This window comes from Centruroides vittatus, unplaced genomic scaffold (genome assembly GCF_030686945.1).
Source record: "Centruroides vittatus isolate TY-2023 unplaced genomic scaffold, ASM3068694v2 contig_1109, whole genome shotgun sequence".
In the NCBI taxonomy this organism is placed as follows: domain Eukaryota; kingdom Metazoa; phylum Arthropoda; class Arachnida; order Scorpiones; family Buthidae; genus Centruroides; species Centruroides vittatus.
This window is the reverse complement of record NW_027120710.1, coordinates 49,070-71,329: the sequence shown is the minus strand read 5'-3', so window position 1 is coordinate 71,329 and position 22,260 is coordinate 49,070. Positions and strand designations below refer to the sequence as shown.

At 31.1% G+C, this 22,260-nt stretch overlaps 1 protein-coding gene across 1 annotated transcript in view; it reads right to left on the bottom strand.

The window, feature by feature from the left end:
* The window catches only part of LOC136976127 (uncharacterized), a 149,795-nt gene that overhangs the window by 127,312 nt on the left and 223 nt on the right, over positions 1 to 22,260 (bottom strand). The window lies entirely within an intron of this gene.

Sequence of the window (22,260 nt, the reverse complement as noted above, 5' to 3'; positions counted from 1 at the left end):
GTAAAATTAATGTTATTAATGGCATTTAAATGTAATTTAGTTTAATTTTCACATTAGAATTAATACGCTAGCATTGTCTTATATTATTATTATAGAAGTTTTTGTTCTGTAAACATTCTACATTGTTTAAAATCAATGTTACATAATAATTTACGTTAGAATTTACTCAGATTTATAGAAATTTGTGTATTTAAATAAATAGCAAGTATTAATTAACACTAAAATTGTAAACTACGTACAATAATCGGCTATTATGCAATTTATAAGTATGCGAAATTGCGTTTGTATAAAAGATTCTTTGAAAATATCTTTTGAATCTTATTGAAAAATTCAGTCGCGTATTAACAATTACTTGCGACCACCAACCCAAAGATAAAAGCAAAGTAACAAAAAATCATTTCCATGGAAATTATTGTTCTTATGTCTCTTCATTTCCACATGTTTTGCCTTTATCTTGGCTATGGCTTTATTACCAAAAGAACAAACGCTTCCTTATTGTTCGGGTTTCTTATACAAATCTACAAACCATCCGACAATGTTTAAAATCTTCGTGGTTAACATAGAAAGTTTTATTGTTTCAATTTCGTATTATCTAACATATTTAAGAATGAAAAATACGCAATTTCATTGTTACGATGAGAATTTAAGTCAGGATACATCAAACAAAGTCTTTAAAGTACAAATGTATTTTACGAAGGCATACGTTACCATTTCTGTATTGCTAAATATATTAGTCCCAATAAACATGATTAGGAAGCGTTATCCGGGTATGAAAGAAGATAGTGGGTCTTTAGTTGCAAGTATATGTATAGGTTTCGGTTCTTTAAGTGTAACTTGCCTGACAGTTTTATTAGCTTTTGTTCCGTTAGGAGTAACACTCTTTACGATAATATATTATAAATTGGAAGCATTATTTCAGGAAATACATTTCATTCATTCGCGACATCTGCAATACATTCATATCATAAAAAGTATACAAGAAGAATACCATAAAATTGCGCTTGAATTGGAAAAAATAAATAACATCGGAAGAATGATTACTTCTATCTCCTATGTATTCGTTATTAGTTCCATAGCTACTAGTGTTATAATCATTATGCACACATCCATAGAAGGAAAGTTAGTCTTCTACTTTTATCTTGTGATACAACTTATTGGTATTATTACACTTTGCGTAACTGCTTCGGTAATATGTACATCGGTTAGTAGTTTCAATGTTTTAAAACATAACATTTATTTTTCAATACTTTAAAATATTGAAAAACGTAATTTAAAAATAATATTTATTAAAATAAAGTAAAATAATAACTTATAAGAATTTATTTTATTGTCATTAGTCAAGGAAATGCCTGGAAGAAACGCGCTATTTTGACTCTCTTAATTTACCATTCCTCGATAAAATAAGGGTGAGTAACAATTCAACAAAAAACTTTAGTTTACGCTGTTATTAAATATAGATAATACCCGATGCACGAAACATTGTTAATATTATTTCCAGCTTTTGTGCTTTCTTAAGAGATTGGGATCCAGACAACTGGGAGTCGAAGTTCTGGATTTCATAATAACTAAGGAATTTGCTTTCAGGGTAAAATATTTTTCAATTATTCTCATCCTAAACTTTTATATAAATAACAATTGGTTAATTTATACGAATTTTGGATTTCAGGTAACGAAAGCAACTTTTACTCTGTTCGGAAGTCTAAAAGCTATAAACGGTTTCGGACAGACTGAAGTTTGTCTTTCCGCCAATGGCACTGATAAGTTAAATTTATTGATACAAAATCTCACTTAAAATATTTAGTGAAAAATCTATTCTATGTACGTACTGTACTGTACAATATAATTTATTTTGTACAAAATATAATAATCAAAAACAATTGAGATATTTAGTTTCTGTGTTACACTCTCATAGATTATATATACATATATATTAAAGAAACATCATTACTAGAGCCGAAAATTTTCGCTTTTGGCTAATTTCTCAGCTATATTCGCCTGGAATGAGTATCTTTCAATTAGTACTAATTAAGAAATCCGGCGTCAATATGACTAAGTTTTGATGGCGAAAATCGGCGAGTTTTGCACTAGCTGGCGAATTTGGCGATAGGTCAGTTTCGCATGTGCTTCGTGCAAAAATATCTAGAAAACAGTCGATTCAGTTTAAAATTGAATCCGTGATTATGGAATTAGGCGGAAATATATTTCTTCGTACCAAAAAACAATTCTCTGTGTTAAGTGCTCTACGCACGTCAACTACAAACGTGATACAATTAAGAAACGACTTTCGGAACATCTCAACAGTGTAAAATACAAGAAACATAACATTCACAAACCTTGTTGTTCGAAAATGAAAGCGATTTTGATAAAGTAATGGTTGAAGCATTCACCAGTGCAGATATTCCGCTTAAAACATTAATTAACGATAAACAGAGATTGTTTCTCCAGAAATATATGAAGAAGCTGATCAAAAATGTTCCACGTAATTTTTTTATTGTAATTAGTTTTTCTTTGAAACGTTTATTTTATAGAAATTGATGCTGCTTTTCGCCATTGTGCTCATAATTAGCCGAATATGATTTTATTTCAAGACTCATTGTGTTATTTATTTTTTAAGCACTGCGGGCACATTAAAAAACTATCTTAAACTCAGTAACAGAAAAAATTAAGGACGAAATTAATGGACATGATGTCTATTTCATTGATGACGAAACTAGTGACAATGTGCATCGTAAAGTGGTCAACGTGCTTGTAGGAAAATTGAATAGCGAGAAAGCAAAATCAATGTTAATTGATGTGACATTTCACTCAACAGTTGACAACATTATAATACGAGAATGTATACTCAATGTGTCTAGAAAATTGTGGCCAAATGATTTAAAATATTCAAAACTGAAGTTAATAGTGGCAGATCGAGCAAAATACATGATGAAGGCAGTGAGTGAGATTAAGAAAAATTCATTGATTTTTCCAAATGTACATCATGTCACGTGTCTTGCTCACGCCTTACATAACGTTGCATTTAGGATTAGAATGAGTACAAATTAACAAATTTGCTTATATCAGAAATAAAGACGTTTTTTGTGAAGTCAAGAGAAAGAAAAATAATTTTAAGAATGACACTGGAGTTAGTAATCTTCCTCCAGAACCAATTGTCACTCGCTGGGGGTCTTCGTTAAATGCTGCAAAGTACTATTTCGATGATTTTGATACTGTTGAGCGCTTTATTTTGAACTATAAACAAAAATCTCATTCAAACGAACCCGATACATTTAAATCTATACACCAGCGATTCTCAACCTTCTTAGTTCCGCGACCCCCAAATAGTAAATATAAATAAAATTAATATTTCGCGACCCCCACCTAAAGGAATAATAACAGTAAGCCTTACTATTACTAATTAAATTTTGACTGTAATTATAAATGTAAATTTTCTAAAATATTATATAATCACATTGTACTAATTTTATACATTAACAACTGTACAAGTCCAACACTGGAAGCGTTCAAAGCCGCATTTCCTTTCGTTACCTTTGCTGGTTTTCTTTTTCCACCTGAATTTGAGGTGTTAAATCCACCCGAAAACTACAATTTCATCATTTACACAATTTGCAAGAATTGTTTTTGTATCTTACGAATGAAGACGTCGTAATAAAATGCAATATTTTTTATCTCAAAACACATTAAATCTTAGACTTGATAAACACTAATGTTGTGTGTTTTTTCTTCAAAGACACTTGGCAAGTTTTCTATCAGATATCTTTATTCGTTCTCGTTGATAAGGTACTCTGTCTGTCCACGTTTCGGGCCCTGTCCCTCCTCAGTCAACTGTTGATTATCTTTTTAAAAAAAAATGTAAAATCTTGTTAACTGTATACATTACGGTTGTAAGAAGTTCATCGACTATAAAAGGTGCATTATAACTTTAAAAGTTCGCTGTAAGACATAAAAATATATTGCAAATATAAAAGATTTTTAAAACTGTTTCCGCCCCCTTTTTCCTTCCACCCCCTTCTTGACGTTTACGTTGGTACGGCTAGTGTTGCCACGTATGGCGTTCGCCGCCTTGTGGTCGTTTACCAAAACTTTTTTGCAGGCTCATTTTTTCCCAAAGAAATTGTTTTTTCCCAAAATATTTTAATTTATAATATATTAAGCCAGTTGTCGTTTATTTTAAGGCTTAGGTTTTTATTTATATTGTCTTTACTTTTTATAATTTCTATGGTTTCTTTAAACTTCCGGTTGTACGTTAATTTTTCTTTATGCAGTATTTTGACGTTATCTTTGTCTATGTTGCAGTTATTTAGAGTACAATGTTCGTAAAATGCAGAATTTATTCTATTGTATTTTAAGTCAGCTATATGTTCTTTCAGTCTAATTTTTACTTTTCTTTTTGTTTCTCCTATGTAATATTTTTTATTTTTGCAGGTACACGAAATTTTATATACTGCACTTTGAGCTTCGGTCGGTATTTGTTGGTTTTTTAACGGGTTCGAGGTTAACAGCTTGCTCTCCATTTTTTGATATGTTGGTGCTAATTTGTAGTTTATTCTTTTTATTTCTGTATTGATTTGTTCATATAGGTCTTTGATATAAGGAAATTTGATATATTTTGTTTTAGTTGCTTGTTTATTTTGGTTAAGCGTTTGTGGGTTATTAAGTTTGGTTTCCCATCGGTTTAACAGTCTTTGCGGGAATCCTGCTAGGAGAAATTTCGTTCTTAATTCCATGAGGTCTTCATATACGTGTACTTCTTGGCTTGTCCGGTTTTTTATTTTGTCATATTCCATTTTATATATATTGTACTTGACGTATAACGGCATTTTTGAGTGGTACCAAAATAAAAAACCGGACAAGCCAAGAAGTACACGTATATGAAGACCTCATGGAATTAAGAACGAAATTTCTCCTAGCAGGATTCCCGCAAAGACTGTTAAACCGATGGGAAACCATACTTAATAACCCACAAACGCTTAACCAAAATAAACAAGCAACTAAAACAAAATATATCAAATTTCCTTATATCAAAGGCCTATATGAACAAATCAATACAGAAATAAAAAGAATAAACTACAAATTAGCACCAACATATCAAAAAATGGAGAGCAAGCTGTTAACCTCGAACCCGTTAAAAAACCAACAAATACCGACCGAAGCTCAAAGTGCAGTATATAAAATTCCGTGTACCTGCAAAAATAAAAAATATTACATAGGAGAAACAAAAAGAAAAGTAAAAATTAGACTGAAAGAACATATAGCTGACTTAAAATACAATAGAATAAATTCTGCATTTTACGAACATTGTACTTTAAATAACTGCAACATAGACAAAGATAACGTCAAAATACTGCATAAAGAAAAATTAACGTACAACCGGAAGTTTAAAGAAACCATAGAAATTATAAAAAGTAAAGACAATATAAATAAAAACCTAAGCCTTAAAATAAACGACAACTGGCTTAATATATTATAAATTAAAATATTTTGAGGGAAAAAACAATTTCTTTGGGAAAAAATGAGCCTGCAAAAAAGTTTTGGTAAACGACCACAAGGCGGCGAACGCCATACGTGGCAACACTGGCCGTACCAACGTAAACGTCAAGGAGGGGGTGGAAGAGAAAAAGGGGGCGGAAACAGTTTTAAAAATCTTTTATATTTGCAATATATTTTTATGTCTTACAGCGAACTTTTAAAGTTATAATGCACCTTTTATAGTCGATGAACTTCTTACAACCGTAATGTATACAGTTAACAAGATTTTACATTTTTTTTTAAAAAGATAATCAACAGTTGACTGAGGAGGGACAGGGCCCGAAACGTGGACAGACAGAGTACCTTATCAACGAGAACGAATAAAGATATCTGATAGAAAACTTGCCAAGTGTCTTTGAAGAAAAAACACACAACATTAGTGTTTATCAAGTCTAAATTATAGAACAAGACACGGTTTTATAAAACAAATCAACATTAAATCTTGTTGCAGCATTGTACATTGTTTTGTGTTCGACTAAATTATGTTTTAGCAACAGTTGAATATTGTACTGAATGGTTTGTTATGGGGTGAATACTCTTAAAACGATCTCAGCAATTATGTCAATGTCATTCTAAACAGCGACGTTAACGCAAAGATAGTTTAAAAGAAATAAATTTGTACGCGTAAACTGTAATGTTAAATAATATAAAATTTAAGAATTGAAACTAGAGTTATTTCATTAATTTTATATTTTTAACTTGTAATTTTAATACTGACTTCTATTGTTGTCTTTGTACTTAGCGTGAATACCGTTTTCAAAATCAAAGCGAAATTAATGTTAAAAAATTTTTGTTAATTAGAAAATTATATTAATAAATCAGAGGGTAAATAAATAGTACTGTATCATGTACAATTTTAAATTTTTTTATTTAATGGTTAAAACAGAAAAATAGGAAATAAATAAATTTGATTTCTTCTATGATATAAAGAATGTTATTCTTAATTAATATTTTATAAATGTCTGAATGAAAATATTTAATTAAATATCATAATATTGTATAAAACGATTGTGTTCCTGTCATGTCCGATGTTTCTGGTCGTGTCCCGTTGTTTGAACTTTTCCGCCGGAGAAGTTTTTAAATTTTCGAAAATAGATAACTTCCGAATCTAAGAAAAGTCTTTCTCGAGTGTGTGGAAAGTTGTTTTTGTAAATGTAACAGTATTTTCATTGTATTTAAGTAGTACTAATTTTATTTAATTTCTTTGCATTATTTAAGTCTCGTTTTTTCAACTTGAAGCTCAATTATACGTAGTCTGTTTTTTCGAGATGAACATAGTCGTTTTTATCGAAACCGTGGTTTGCCAAGTTTCCTTCGAATCGGAGAGGCGAACGTCTGGCCGTCTCTTGTTAGTAGTCAGAGACACTTATTGACTACATATGAATCTCTCTCTCTCTGTTCTCTTTCGGAAATCAAGTGATATTTTAATAATTAAAATGTTAGTTCAGATGACCGACGGTCAAGATTGCAGCCTACATCTCTGGAAGACCCGGGATCGATTTCAAGTGGGTCGAAAATTCTCCAGGAATTTTTCGAACGAATGTCTGTCCAGATATGTCTTGCCCTGTCTTATTTTAGCAAGCCTATTACGGGTCTTGCTAAAAGAGGCCCTCTTAATGCCGACAGGTTGGAGACAGTTTAAAAATAATTAAAATATTAGTAAAAATTGCAGCCTGGCTTTGTGATAATGTCGTAGTAAATGGTTGCTCGTTTTTTTTGTTTGAATAATAATTGTTAACTTATTTGACAGTTTGGAAAATACAGTCGAGTCCGCATAAGTCGACACCGGGATAACTCGACACCATCGGTTAAGTAGTCACTTTTCTGTGGTCCCGGCCGACTTACATAGGCATTAATGTTAAAAAAACTCCGGTTTAACTCGTCACCACTGGATAAATCGACATACTTTTGTTGTCCCACACTCCGATAAGTCGTCATCCCCTCCTGAAAAAAAGAATTCACTCTGCACGTGTGGTGCCAACTCATTTTTTTCAGGAGGGGAAGTCGATTTATTTATTAATATATAATTAATATATTTAATAATATAATAATACATTATTATTAATATATATACATATTAATAAAAATGCCTTAACATTTTATGTATTTTTATGTATAAAATAATAACAGATAAACAAAAAGAGGTTAATGTTACCTATGGTAGCGAGATATGGCGACGGGGAAATTTTTTCTACCCTGCATTATAGACGGCGACGGGAAATTTTTCTTCTACCCTACATTCTAGACGGCGACGGGGAAATTATTTCTACCCTACGTTCGACGTGGCCGCGTTTCCGGTCGCCATCACAAAAAAATAATAATAAATACAAATAAAATATAGGATAACTTACTTTGTCCTCCCGGCATATACCTCCAACGACCCATTTAGTAATTTTCATTTTTCGTCCTTTCTCATATTTACGTTTACATATCACTGTTTCATCTATTTCCACCGTTTTGCCAACACCTCCTATTTTAAACGATGTCAGATTATGTAAAGACACTAACATAACGAAACGTATGTGGTTCGACCAATCTATGCCTGCCTTTTTAGAAATACCCGAGGAAATTGCCGAATTACTCGTCGCGCACTCTAAACCAATATAGAGCATATGAATGTCAAAATGTTCGCACATGACATATTGCCACATTTCCCTTTGAACGTTCCTTCGAAAGCCGAAGTATTCCGCCAGCATTTTCGGCAACGCATCACGCATGATTTCCAGTTGCTGCGATAACTCAATTTACATGTTTGGCCACATTTCTGGCAAACTTCGTCGGTGTGTTGGAGGCCCAGTTTTACGGCAAATTTCAGTCCGCTATCAATTCTTTTTTCTATTCCTAGTTCAGAAGACTCTGCTTCGACTAACTGGTAAAATCGTCGCACAGTACATTCTTTCCAAAATTCGTCCGATTCAAAATCGCAATTCGACATGACTAACTTTGGAATATCTTTCCAAAAAATGCAAAAATCGCTTAGCGATTTTTTCAATAAATAAATTCCAATCGCTTAAATGCAAAATGAAAATTATTATTATTATTAATTACCTTATAATAAAAAAATTCCAAAAGTATCCAAACGTCAAAATAATTTTTTCGCACGACAACACGCCTACTCCACTTTCGGGGAAAAAAAATTTGCATAATTGCCGATCATTCACGTCAAAGCGCCCTCTACAAATTTTATTACTCGATAAAATCCTCGTTCGAGATTATCGGAGAAGATTCAAACTCCTCCGATAATCTCGCGTCTCCGTTTCGAGGTTACAGGAAACGCGGCCACGTCGGACATAGGGTAAAAAAAATTTCCCCGTCGCCATATCTCGCTACCAAAGGTGACATTAACCCAAAAAGAAAATATACAATCTACATCAACGTCACACCAGAATCCAATTTTTCATTTTCTCACGCTAGAACCACTAAAAATCCTTAGACGTTACTTGCCAACAATTGACAATTGCGAAGATGATGTTTTTGAGGCGTTCGTGATCGTTGAAAAAGAAAGTCGGGACAGTTAAGTGCTCAAAACAAACAACACTAAACGAATATTTCAGATTTTCATCTACACAGTAAATGTAAATGGAGGACACAATGTATTGTAAGCCTATACTACTGTATAACTTCCGTGTTTTATTAATTGTAGTTTTGTGGTTTTATTTCCAACTTCACTTTAGTCGTCACATCGGATAACTCGACACATTTCCACTTTCCCTTGGGGTGTCGACTTATGCGGAGTCGACTATAGTACAGTACCTATGCAGGCAAATAGTTGTAACTTAAAAAATAACGCATGAAAAGAACAGGGTTTTCATGCAGCAGTAAAAACTGACTATCACAAGTAACTTGGAAAAACGGACGATTTTATATTCGTACATTGACGCAAAACTAGCGAAAAGTTCTGTTCGGCATGGGTAAGATTAAACCCAAGCCTTTAAAGACACTGATAAGTACTTAGACTTTTATTAGTCAGTTTTGTAGATACCTAGAGCTGTGTATGTTTATCGGATCCTCCAGATTAAAAAATAAATATGATATTTAATTGCATTTTATTTTTATATAAATATTAATAGTTTAATTTTCTGTAAGTCTTCAGTTTATATTGTTCTGACTTTCTAATCAGTGTAAAGAATGTAGTATAAAATCCATTTAAATGAAAATATGCTCTGATATGAATTATGTATATAAAACCAAATTATAAAACAATATACTATCTATAAATTAGCGTCACAATCAATTTTAATATTAAAATCCATTAGCGACTTCAATAAATGCACCGAGAAAACAGATAAATGCGTTTAATATAGTCATAAACAATACAGGTAATTGATATGAATCAGCTAAAACTCGGTAAGGAAATATTCGCCAATTTAAAGAACAAACTAAAACGCACTCGCTTATAATATTCGAAGGACACTTCATTAAGTGGCAGGTGGCCATCAGCTATAATGAATACAAATTTCCTAAATTTTAAAATGATGTCTCAACATAATTAATGAGTAGAGCGACAAAGTTTTCGAATTTTTTAAATAATATCTTACATCTATTAAGAGTAATGCCATACTTTTTAGTAGGATAAGTACTTTGTAAAGCTAGCAAGTAGAAATAATTCGTGAAGAATTATTCTTCAGAATCGCCTAAAAGTACTGTACTTCCCACAGAAGCAAGTATATTGTAATTTATTATGAGATGACAACTTAAGAATTAACTAAATTTAAATAATGACATTTAAATATAATTGAATTTAATTTCAACCACAGCATTTATGCGTTTGTTTCTAAAGTATGTATTATAAAATTGCGCTTTACGTGGAGATGGTACGAAGTTTAAAATGATAAAATATCAGATTATAATTCAATATTACTACCATTTCTTTTAATTCTTTATATCTTATTTTCTCTAAAACATTTTTCGTTTTCGTAATGAGTGTGGCCAACTCCGTAATGAAGGATGTCGGATAGTGAGGGACACGGTCTTACATACCGGATACAAACCGGTCAGGCTATAGAAAACACACGTCTGCATTCCTCGGCAATACACCGAACAATATATTACACATTGCTATCATATATATAAATTTGAATATTATGTTAACGTAATAGTATTAAAACGACAATTCAAATAGTCTAAACTACATACAACCTAATAATCAAACTTTATGTAGTTTACAGATACGCAAAGTACAAGAAATCGGGTTTGTATAAAAGATTCTTTGAACTACGTTGTCAGTCTTATTGAAAAATTCGATCGCGTATTCGTAATTACATGCGACCACCAACCAAAAGACAAAAATCAAAATCGCAACAAATTTGTTTCATGGCTATTACTGGTATTCTGTACCTTCGTTTCTATATTTTTTTGCAGTTGTCTTGGCTATAGTTATATTACCGAAAGAACAAACACTTCATTATTGTTCGGGGATAATATACAAATCTACAAACCATCGGAAAATGTTCAAAATTTTCTTGGTTAACATACAATGTTTCACTTTCTTAATCGCTCTGTATCTAACATATTTAAAACTGACTAACTTCCAATTTCATTGCCATTATACTAGCATTTTTGTATTAATAAATGTATTTATTTCAATAGTGCTAATAAAAAATCGTTACCCGGTAATGAAAGACAGTGGAGCATTATTGGCTAGTCTATGCACAGGTTTCATTTCTTTAAGTATAACATGCCTATCAGCTACTTTAGCATTTATTCCAATAGGGACAACACGTTTCATGATGATATATTCTAAATTGGAAGCATTATTTCAGGAAATACATTTCTTTCAGTCGCGACATTTACAATAGACCTACATTCATATCATAAAAACCATACAAGAAGAATAGAATAAAATTGCGCTTGAAGTGGAAAGAGTAAATGACATTGGAATTATAATTACTTCTATCTCTTATGTGTTCGCTGTTACTTACTTAGCTTGCTGTGTTAAGTGTCAAAACCTGAAACAGTATAAGGCAGAAGAACGAAGTGAGGGATAAACTTAGTCTTCTGAAGACTAGACAGATAACTTTACAACACGCGAGGTGGTATGAAATACAGTAAAAGCTCGGTTTTCGTCGATTTTTCTCGCGAAAAATTTGTCTCAGTTTTTGTCCGTTGCTTCGAATTTAGACTTGGAGCCCACGTGTCCTCGCTGCTAATTTTGTTAAAACACGGCGTTTCTCTTGTTGTGTGAACATTATACAGCGTTCTAGCCAAACAATTACTGTATTTAAATCTCAGCATGCTGCCAGCACCGCTCAATATCTCTGTTCAAAATTTCAGATGCCTTCCGGTTGCTGCCAGTGTGTTTCCAGCAAACTAGAAGCGTCTTTTTTGGTACTCGATACACCAGAAAACATGACGGCAGCCACCACGATGCTCGTAGAAGCTCTATTTTGCTTTGAAAATTTTGAATTTTATTTATTTCTTGATGAATAAGCCCTGAATAAATTAACATTCGGTTAGTACGTATTACTTAAAACTTCTACGAAAATTTAAAAAAATTTTATTTTATTTCTCTTTTCGAAATAGTCGTTTTTTATTAAGCTGTTCTTCTTAAATAAGTTCAAAAATAAATTTAATGTAACGTGGATTTCCCCATCACTGGCCACTTTTATTGTTTTTCTTTCCGGAAATTCTCGGCAGTCAGCGTTTGTGTTCTCTAGAAAACGCCAGCAGTTGCGTCACTTCCGGCTGTATTGATGCTGAGATTTTGAATACGCCCAATACCGTTGCTTTCCTTTCCTTTTAGCTCTACCATGGAAGTTCCTCGTTAAATGTTCATTTATTCTTTACGTTAGTCTTTTATATTTATTGTATATTAATTTCTTATTGTTTTTATTATTAAACACTATTTATTTTTTATAAAATGTGTTTCTGATATGTATTTTGGAGTATTTAAAACGAATTAATTGGAATTATATTGATTCATATGGAAATAATTCCCTCGGTTTTCGTCGGTTTCGGATTTCTCCGATTGTGTTCCGCTCCACTGTTGACGAAAATCGAGGTATCACTGCATTACCGATTTTGAAAATTTAAAAAAACACAAATATTGTAAAGAAAACTGCTTCACACCCTGTCCCTCATCATCCAGCTAAACCATTCACTAAGAGTATGAAAAAAGCCTCTTACTTGTTAGTGTCCATTATCCGCACTAATAAGACGATCTTCATTATCAAATGTCTGTCATCATTTCGGCCAGAAAAAGAGAGTGAGTAACACCACAACATAGCGAGAGAAAAAAGTCAACATAGCCAAACAGACCCCGATAAATTCTTGGAGGTTTCGACTCGTCCGAATTCAATTTCCAAAAGTGGTAAATGTTTAAAGCCGCTCCGAAATTCGAGAAATTCTAATCTTCCTACTGTCAAATTTCATAAGAAATGTTTCGCTTTTATTTATTATTATCTTTCAAAATCGTCAAATATAAGACCAAACAATTTTCAAAATCCGATTTTTTTTTTCTTAATATTATGCGAATGCATTACAAACCCCATCTTACTAACGCGATTAAAATAATGACATCATTCACTTGATTTCTATTACAGTACCTTAAAATATAATTTCTTTTCATGCTAATATAATCTAAAAAATAATATTAGAAATATTTTAAATTCAAATATAAAAAGTTACAAAATTTTTATTTTTTTTGTAATTTAATAAAAATGCAACACAAATAATATTGTTGAATTTTATTGTTAGTGTTCCATTATTGAAAACATTCGATTCAGAAGTGGATGATTAATCTGGTGAGATTTCGAGGCATTTGCTTGCGGGATGTTTGGTGTTTAGTGCAGTGCCTCGGATGAAAGCTACGATATACCCAGCCAAACATCGATGTCCAGACGTGTCCATGACACACGCTTCCCTTCTTAAGTTTTTAATGGGCGTTATTTGTCTCCTGTGGTGACAGAACAGTTGGCTTTTAATATATATACGGATACAGGTATGTATAATGCAATAAATTTCAAGTTTTGAAATTTATTTTCACATTGCGTTCTATTGGGCCTAAATATTAGATATACTCAGGGCTTACGTTTCTGCTCATTCCGACTCTCTGTAATATTTCGTATGTTTTGTCAACTTCCGCTTCTCTTTATATTTTTCCATTTTGCATGTGTACAGCCTAAACTGTCACGTCTGGTTTAGTTCGTACAGAATAATAGGGACTATATCTTCAGTGAAAGAAATATCGATTTTCACAATAAAAACACTAAATTTAGTATATTAAATTGATTCAAATAATAAATTATTCGTATAACTTTAGATGACACGACCTATGCGGATGTTAGTTTGAAGCAATGTTTTTACTCAGCAGCGAAGAAAACTGTCTGCTAGTTTTAACAGGTGTCTTCGAAACACACTATAAAACTAGTGTTTAATACTTAAGAAATACGGAAAAGGACACGGTTTCATAGAATACAATTTTTTTTCTGTTTATTGAACAATAATAACATTATAATATATACACCAGGATATAATGGGTATAGGCTATTCTGGTATAAATATGAATTGAATTAAAACATATCCGAAGATTAATAATGATTCAGTCGTTTGAAAAACGTAAAACAGAACATATCTATACTCGGTGACAACTTCTTTACACATTCGTCAGTTTTAAAGAAACCATTATAATTACAATTTCTGATGTTTTGAAACTCCACATTGTAAATTGAGTCGTATTATCAGGCTTTACGTATTACTCGTGTATTCAATTTCTCATTTGAACGAAGATAAACAATTCTTCCCACTCAAATTCGTATCGTTAGATATCAAATGTCTACGCTGAGTATTAGCAATAGTTTGAAAATAACAGTTATTAGTTATATATATATATAATCTTTATTAAAATGTCGAATCCAACAATATTTAGCCACTTTCATTGCACTTTCCCCATATAACTGAGGTTCTGATTACAAGAAATGCAATCGATTGCGTGACGTATTCAAAGACATACTGGAAAATTGGTTTAAAAATATTTACGTTTATTTATAAATTTATAATATTCATAAGTTTAAAAATATGCTTTATTAGAGCTGGCGTCAATATCAAAGGTTATATCACTAACTTGCATAATAATACATCGATACCTTGATACTTAAAGTCAGTTACAGATGTAAGTTTGATATAAGTTCACAAACTTCAATAAAGCAAATTTTTGAAATTTTATTTACTACCTGTTAAAAATAGTGATTGTGAATTTACTTACACTTAAAACTGAGTGTTTACAGAAGAAAAAGAAATTTCTACTTTTGAATCCAATGTTCCTTTTCACCAGATATAATAATATTAAAGGCTGAAAACAAAAGAAAATCTTCATAAATATATTAAATACACGATTTTAAAATATCATAATAATAATAATACATTTTTATTATATTGATCACTCTGGAAATAAACGTCCAAGATACAGGAGTGAAATTCTTGCACCTAACAAAAAGAGAAACTTTATCACAAAACAATTATTAACTTTTCCTCTACCAAAATAAAAATAAACAACTTAAAAAATATTTAACTGATAACATATTATAGACTTTTAATACATTTAAGTCAATACAAATATTATTTTTACTGTTAAATAATTATGAATTAAAAGCTAAAATAATAATGTAAACAATTGTTATGTAAATATTATTGCTTAACAATTCTCAATGTAATTTTATTATTACATAAATTCAAACACTTAAGAAATTTTGATATGAAAAAATAAACATACCTTTGAAGGAATTCTTGTAAGATAGAGAGCGTATATCAGTATTACAATTCCCAACCAAAAACCAAAAAAAATTACAAGAAACAACTCCAAAGTTAATGAATGAGTAATTAACACAAACAGAAAGATAACACTTGCCACCGGTAATATAACAATTATAAATACCATGTGTAAATTTTGAAAAATTTTTTCTATTTCATTTATAAAAACGAAAACACGCGCAATTTCATTAAGTACAGTTGCGATTTCTATCAAAATATGTCTTTTTATTTTCTGTTTTATATCTGCGACATACGTTTCTAATAAACGAACACTTAGGTAGGTAAGTATCCATAGAAAACCGAAGCCATAACTTACTACATTACACAGGATGAGAGAACCCATAACAACATGAAACACGCAGAAACATTCTCTATAAAAATTTAAATTATAACCATAATAATTTCTGCCGAAGATATAGAGTGTAGGTACGCAAACAGATCCTAATACAGCCAAGAAAGTAAAATAGGACATAATATAATCCTGATATCTTAATAAACCAGAGATCATTTGACGCGAACATCTTACATTTAGACTGACGTTCACTATAATTGTTTTGATGAAAGAGGCATTTACATTATACAAAATGGAAAAGATCGGAGATAAAAATAACCAAACGCCAACCATATAGCGTAAATTCTTTCCAAGCATGTTCCAAAATTGAGGAACTCCACAAAATTCGGAAAATTTATCAAATTTCGTAAAGTAAATTGATATATCTTCTGACACGACGAATAAGATTAAGAACATTAAGAGGAAGTAAGTGTGAAAGAATAAGATTTTGATCCACAAGAGATCCTTCCTCGAATTTAAAAATATTCCAAAAATCTTTAAAATCTTATTGTAAGGTTGAATAGCATCGAAAAGGGAATGCTCCATGTCTGTTCTTACTTCATCTAATACTAGAGTAATTTATTTTTAATACTCTTTTAAGTCTCTGCTTCTTTCCAGTATATTGTCTAATACAACACTAACGATTTCTCATAAAATATAAAATATGAATAATTAATATAATAAATTTGGTTTATGTATTGACACAATTATCTTGAAGGACAAAGACGACATTCTTGTTTCTATAATGTAAATTATGTTTGCTCATTAGGTTCTCTCATATTGGAGAATTTTCTTAATGGCCGCGAGGGAAAGTACGGCGATCAATCACAAAATATGTGACTCGATTTAGTTCACTCTGTTTGAAGCTTAATAACTCCTGTGCTTTTTTTGTAAATATCTTAAATTTTGCACCGAGGTTTGTTTGTTAGGGGGATTAATATTATTAAATATTGGTGGTGAAATGTGGAAAGAGTGGGGAGATAATAGGAGTCGTGTTTATCTTTAGTAGGTCGAACTTGATGACGATTTTACGCGTTATTAGCATTTAAATTTTTTTTTAATTATAAAACTCATCCGGGCTATCCCACAAGTGTTTAGTGGTTTTATCCACAAGGCTACTGGCAGGCAAAAATCTAAAAGAAACAATCAGGAAAAACGACCGAATGGATACCATGTATGGATACAGACATATAAATAAATACTTGGTCACCACCTATCCCGGTGCGTCGGCTTACGAGAGAAATCAGGTATTGTAGAATTTGCTGTAGTATACTGAGTAGTATACTGAATACTACGAAGTATTCAGATACGAAAAGACTCGTATTCACAAAGCACATGGTAAGTTACAATATTGTAAAAATTGTCGCAAATTCTAGTTTTAAAGAGCTGAGATTGAATGAAGAATGAATTTTAATTGAATTAGCTTCTTATTTGCATAAAACACGGCCGGTTCCTTAGAAATTCCTTAGTAGTATTCAATATACTACTAAGGAATTTCTTCGTAAATCACGATACGAGGTGTTTGTGAACCGGCCGTGTTTTATGCAAATAAGAAGCTAATTCAATTAAAATTCATTCTTTATTCAATCTCAGCTCTACAAAACTACGTACACCCTCTAATTCACAACAGAGTTATGGTTTCGGAGGAAGTGCTGTAAGTGGAATACGAGCTAAAATGTATTCAAATGAGTTTCATTCCAGTACCCAAGTGTAAATTTAAATTATTGTGCAGATTAATTACGGTAGTGTTAATTGAGTTAACGAAAAACAGTTCAGTACACGTTCGAGAACAACCTAGTTTACAGCAAACCAACACATTAATTAAGCCCGAAAATAATCTCTTACGCGTGATTTTTATGAATTTTTTAAAAAAATAATGATTATATTATTTTGAATTTTGGTTCGGATAATAGGATGAACATCTAACGTTTAGTAGCCAATTTATCAATTTCAAATACCATAATTTTATAAATTACAGTAGAGCATCGTTTATCCGAATCAATTAGGGACTGGGGTTGTTCGGATAAATTATTTTTCGGATAGCCGATCATGTGCGAAAAAATATATTAACCTCTCTCGTGTTGAAATTTTTCTCCGTTGCGTGTCGCTTCCCGTTGAATTTTCGTCGATTTTAAGCCTAACGAAAATTTGTATAATAATAATCGTTGCTATTGTATCGTTAAAAGTTATTTCTTTATTTTGTACAAACAAAATAAATATATTTAAAAATATAAAAACAAAAAAAATTATACTTTAGAAGTTTATCTACTATCAAAAACGTTGGATTCAGCAGGACACGGTCTGACTGGAAAGCTTTCGGTTAACCCACGTTTCGGTTGATGGGCTTTCGGATAAACGCCACTCTACTGTACTTGTTACATAATTTCCATTACAGATATTTTTGATCACTAATTATATTTCCATTAAGAGATGACGTAAATCAACGCTTGAGTAAATATCATTATATTAAGTTAATCACTTCATTTATGCAACCTACAAAAGTGGAATGCTTTCTTATAAAGATTGCTGCATAAATTTAGTCCATTATTAATATTGATGGAATAGCAAACAATTGTTTCTATACAGAGCGCGATTTATTGACTTTTGTTAATAGAGCTTACAACTAATCAATGGAGTAATCGCAAATAACAGCAGCATAATGAATTAATTTATACGAAATCAATAGATTTAAAAACTACAAACAATACATTTTACAAAATTTCAAATGGAAATTTATGTAAGTAATTTTAATTATTTTTAATAAATCATACAAGTGCATTACATTACGACATGAAATACTATATCGCGTATTGGCGAATTTCGGTTAGGGGAGTGAGTCACAGTACAGTACAAGAGAAAATTACTATTGTTAACATTTAATTCCGTAAAATTATCTCTTGAGAATAAGGTAAAAGGACAATTTAATTGCATCTTACAAATGATACCAAATTCTACGGTGTTTTTTCAACAAATACAATTCTCTATTTGTTATATAGTATTTACCTACTTTATTTATGGTTTTCGTGTTTTAATTAAACTATTATGACATTTAATTATGTTAAGTTATGTATATTTGCTGTTTAAGTTAACCGAAATGGGTATTGTTCGAGGTCTAGAATGAATTAATTAACTTTCCGTTATTTCTAATGCGACAAATTAATTCGGAGTTCGAACGACTTCTAAATTTGAAGTACGTGGCACCACTGTACAAATAATTTTTAAATTGAAGTGTAGCCTGTCTGTTTCATTAAGTAAATCTGATTGTTTGTTATTTGTCTTTATTTGTGACCATTTTTTGGGTAAGTAATCGATTGTAAATCAGATAACCGATACTATCGATGTTTTGCATAGGAGTGTCGATGGATTGGCTATCGATAGTATCATACGCTATTTACTAATCTGGAAATATTGAATAGTTCTATGGATAATCTGGCGGATCGCTTTGAGACAGAAATAAATTTGGTTGTTGCTTATGTTATATAACTATTTAATTATATACAAAAATATAAGTGGGAATTAATTGATTTATAATTTTCAATTTTAAATATAGAATTATATAATATTTAAAAGGTTTATTATATTTTTACTTTTTAACTGAAATCGCTTTATATTATACATTATATATATAGAGAAAAATTATTCCTTATGTAATTTTTTCAGATTAAAGTATACGTAATTAATGAACAGCATATAAATGAAGAAAGACAAATAAAATGCAATTTATTTATAATCAGCAAATATTAAATACTAAGTAATAATGGAACAGGGTAGAAGAAGAATTTGCATAAAAAATTCTTTAAAACACTTTATAATTTTATTAAATAAATTCGATCGCATGATAACCATTACATGTGATCACGAGCCTAATGGAAAAGTGCAAAACAGGTGCATTCCATGGAAGCTTGCATTATCTTGTCTCATTACATTTACTGTGTTTGTTTCCTTTCTAGCTTTTGTTATCGTACCGAAAGAACAAACACTACCTTATTGCTCGGGATATATATACAAATCTAGAGGTCATCCTCTTATGTACAATTTCCGTATGATAGGTTTTCAGCTTTTCGCTTTCATAACTGCAATTTATTTTTTGTACTTAAGTGTAATAAATGCACACTTTCATTTTTATGACGAAAATCTAAATGAGGAGTTATCACGTAAAATATTTAAGATGCAACGTTACTTCGTAAACGTTTATGCACTCTGTGTAATTTCATTACATATCATTTTTCCGGTTATCTTTATTAAGAATCGTTATTCCTTACTGAAGGAAGACTGTATGGAATTTTTAGCCCAAATTTGCTCGGGTTTTATATTATTAAACTACTTTTGTCTATCTTCAATCATATCTTTTATACCATTAGCAGTCATATTCTTAACTGTGACATATTACAAGCTGCAAACTTTGTTTGAAGACATACAATTTGTTCAACAGCGTCGTTTCCAATACGCCATTTTGTTGAGAAATATTCAAGAGGAATATGATAAAATTGCGCGTGAAGTCCAAAGATTTAATGACATTACAAAAATATTCACTTCCACTTGTTATATGTTCATTATTTCTATCATCGCATTCGATGCTATAATTATTATTCACACAAACATGGAAGGAAAAATTGCATTTTATTTGTATTTACTCATGTCGATCGTCATCTTCGACGTTTTATCTTCAGTTTCTGCAATGATATCAACGTCTGTAAGCAATTTTATGATTTTATGTTTATTGTTAAGACACAGAATTTTCTTTTGTATTGAAATAAAACTATATGTAAAATTCATGTATTTATTTTATTTGCAGTCTAGAGGATGTCTGACAGAAATAAGAAACTTTAACTTCATGAACATATCACTTTTGGATAGACTAAGAGTAAGTTGTTTAAATTATACACAGTAGATCCTTGTTAATCCGGCTATTTTTTGTTTGCCGGAATACTGAGAGTTAATAGACACAAACATGTTTTAAAGCAGTGAATGATGCCTTCAGTACTGCTTTTAATTGAATTTAGATGGGAAAATATTATCAATACTGGTCTGAGAGTGTTACTGTACGTACAAAGAATAACACCCGAAAAATGGTAAAATGGATTATTTGACAGTAGTAAAATTTTCATGGAATCGGAAGTGCAGACGCGATCACAGTGTATAGTATACCGGATAATTCAGATGCCGGATTATCGAGGTTCTGCTGTATTTTGTATTACTGGAACAGAATGTCCATTAAAATACACGTAATTATCTACATTCTACAGCTGTTGTGCTTCTCAAAGAGATTAGGATTCAAGCCACTGGGAGTTGAAGTATTGGATTTGATAGTCACCAAAGAATTTGTTTTCAGAGTAAAATTTTTATTAACTTTTGAATTATAATGTTATTTTCGAATTAAATGAAATTTCTAATTATAGGCAATGAAAACAATTTTTTCTTTATTTGGAACAATAAAAAGTATAAACGGTTACGAAGAGACACAAGTATGTCTTAACTCCAATGGCACCAATAAATTGAATTTATTGATGCAAACAATGACATAATTACAGTACTGAAAGCAAGTAGTAGTTTTATTCTAAAAATTTCGATTTTCAAAATGCAATTGTTTAAAATTGTCATGTGAAATTCTTCGCATTTTCTTTTTCGTTTCTAGATGGAACTCGAGTGATGGCCTGTCCGTGAATCTTACTTTATCTTTCGAATTGCCTTTGTAAAAGAAACATGTGATGTTGCGTAGAACCGTATGTAGAATAGGCTATACTTAATGTAGAATGGCAATTTAATGTTAAAAATGCATTTAATAGCGTTTAGGAAAATTTATGGTAGTGCTACATGTTTTCTAAGAAGAAACATACAGTTTACGATAGAAATATCAAATTATTTACGATCGAAAGAGGACTGAAAGCATACTTTGTCATTGCTCATCTTGTTTCTGCACGTGACATGCCAATCAGAAATACAGTTTGTGAACGTCATCGAAACTTTCGCATAATTCAAAACATATGTCGCAAAACAAGCCAGGACATAACGCAGCATAATCAAATTAGTATAATAAAAAAGTGAATGAGACGTGGTTTCTGTCATGTTCCTGATGAACTCGTCATTGTAGTTCACTATAGTTCATTGCAATTTGGCTAATTGTTTGATTTCGTCACGGAATTCATTCCCCGTGTATCGTATTTCCACATACAGCTATATGTAAAAATCGCTTGTTTTCACGTTTCTCAAAATGTCCTGCTTCGCTTATTATCGCTTACTGTAGGCGATTTAATTTAGAATTTGATTTAAAAATTGCTAAATGAGATTATCTACAAATAGAAAATTACAGAGCACCTTGAAATACTTATTCAAAAACAATTGGATTTTAAAACACGGGTTAGATATAAAATATGAAATTCATTCCCTGTAAGCTAATTTCTTTTTAATTTCTTATAGCAAACAAATTTATTTTATTTTAAACATATGCGGTAATTTTCCAAAAGAGAAATAACCTCTGCTAAAACTAATAACCTATGTTTCGTCTTATGTAATCTAATGTTTTAATTAGGTGACAAAGATAAGTTCAAAACACTTTAATCGAACTTATTATAACAGCAATTCTTTCCATGCGCCATCTATAGCGCCAGGAAACCTATCGCATGTTTAACAGACAGTACAACATCTGTCATCTG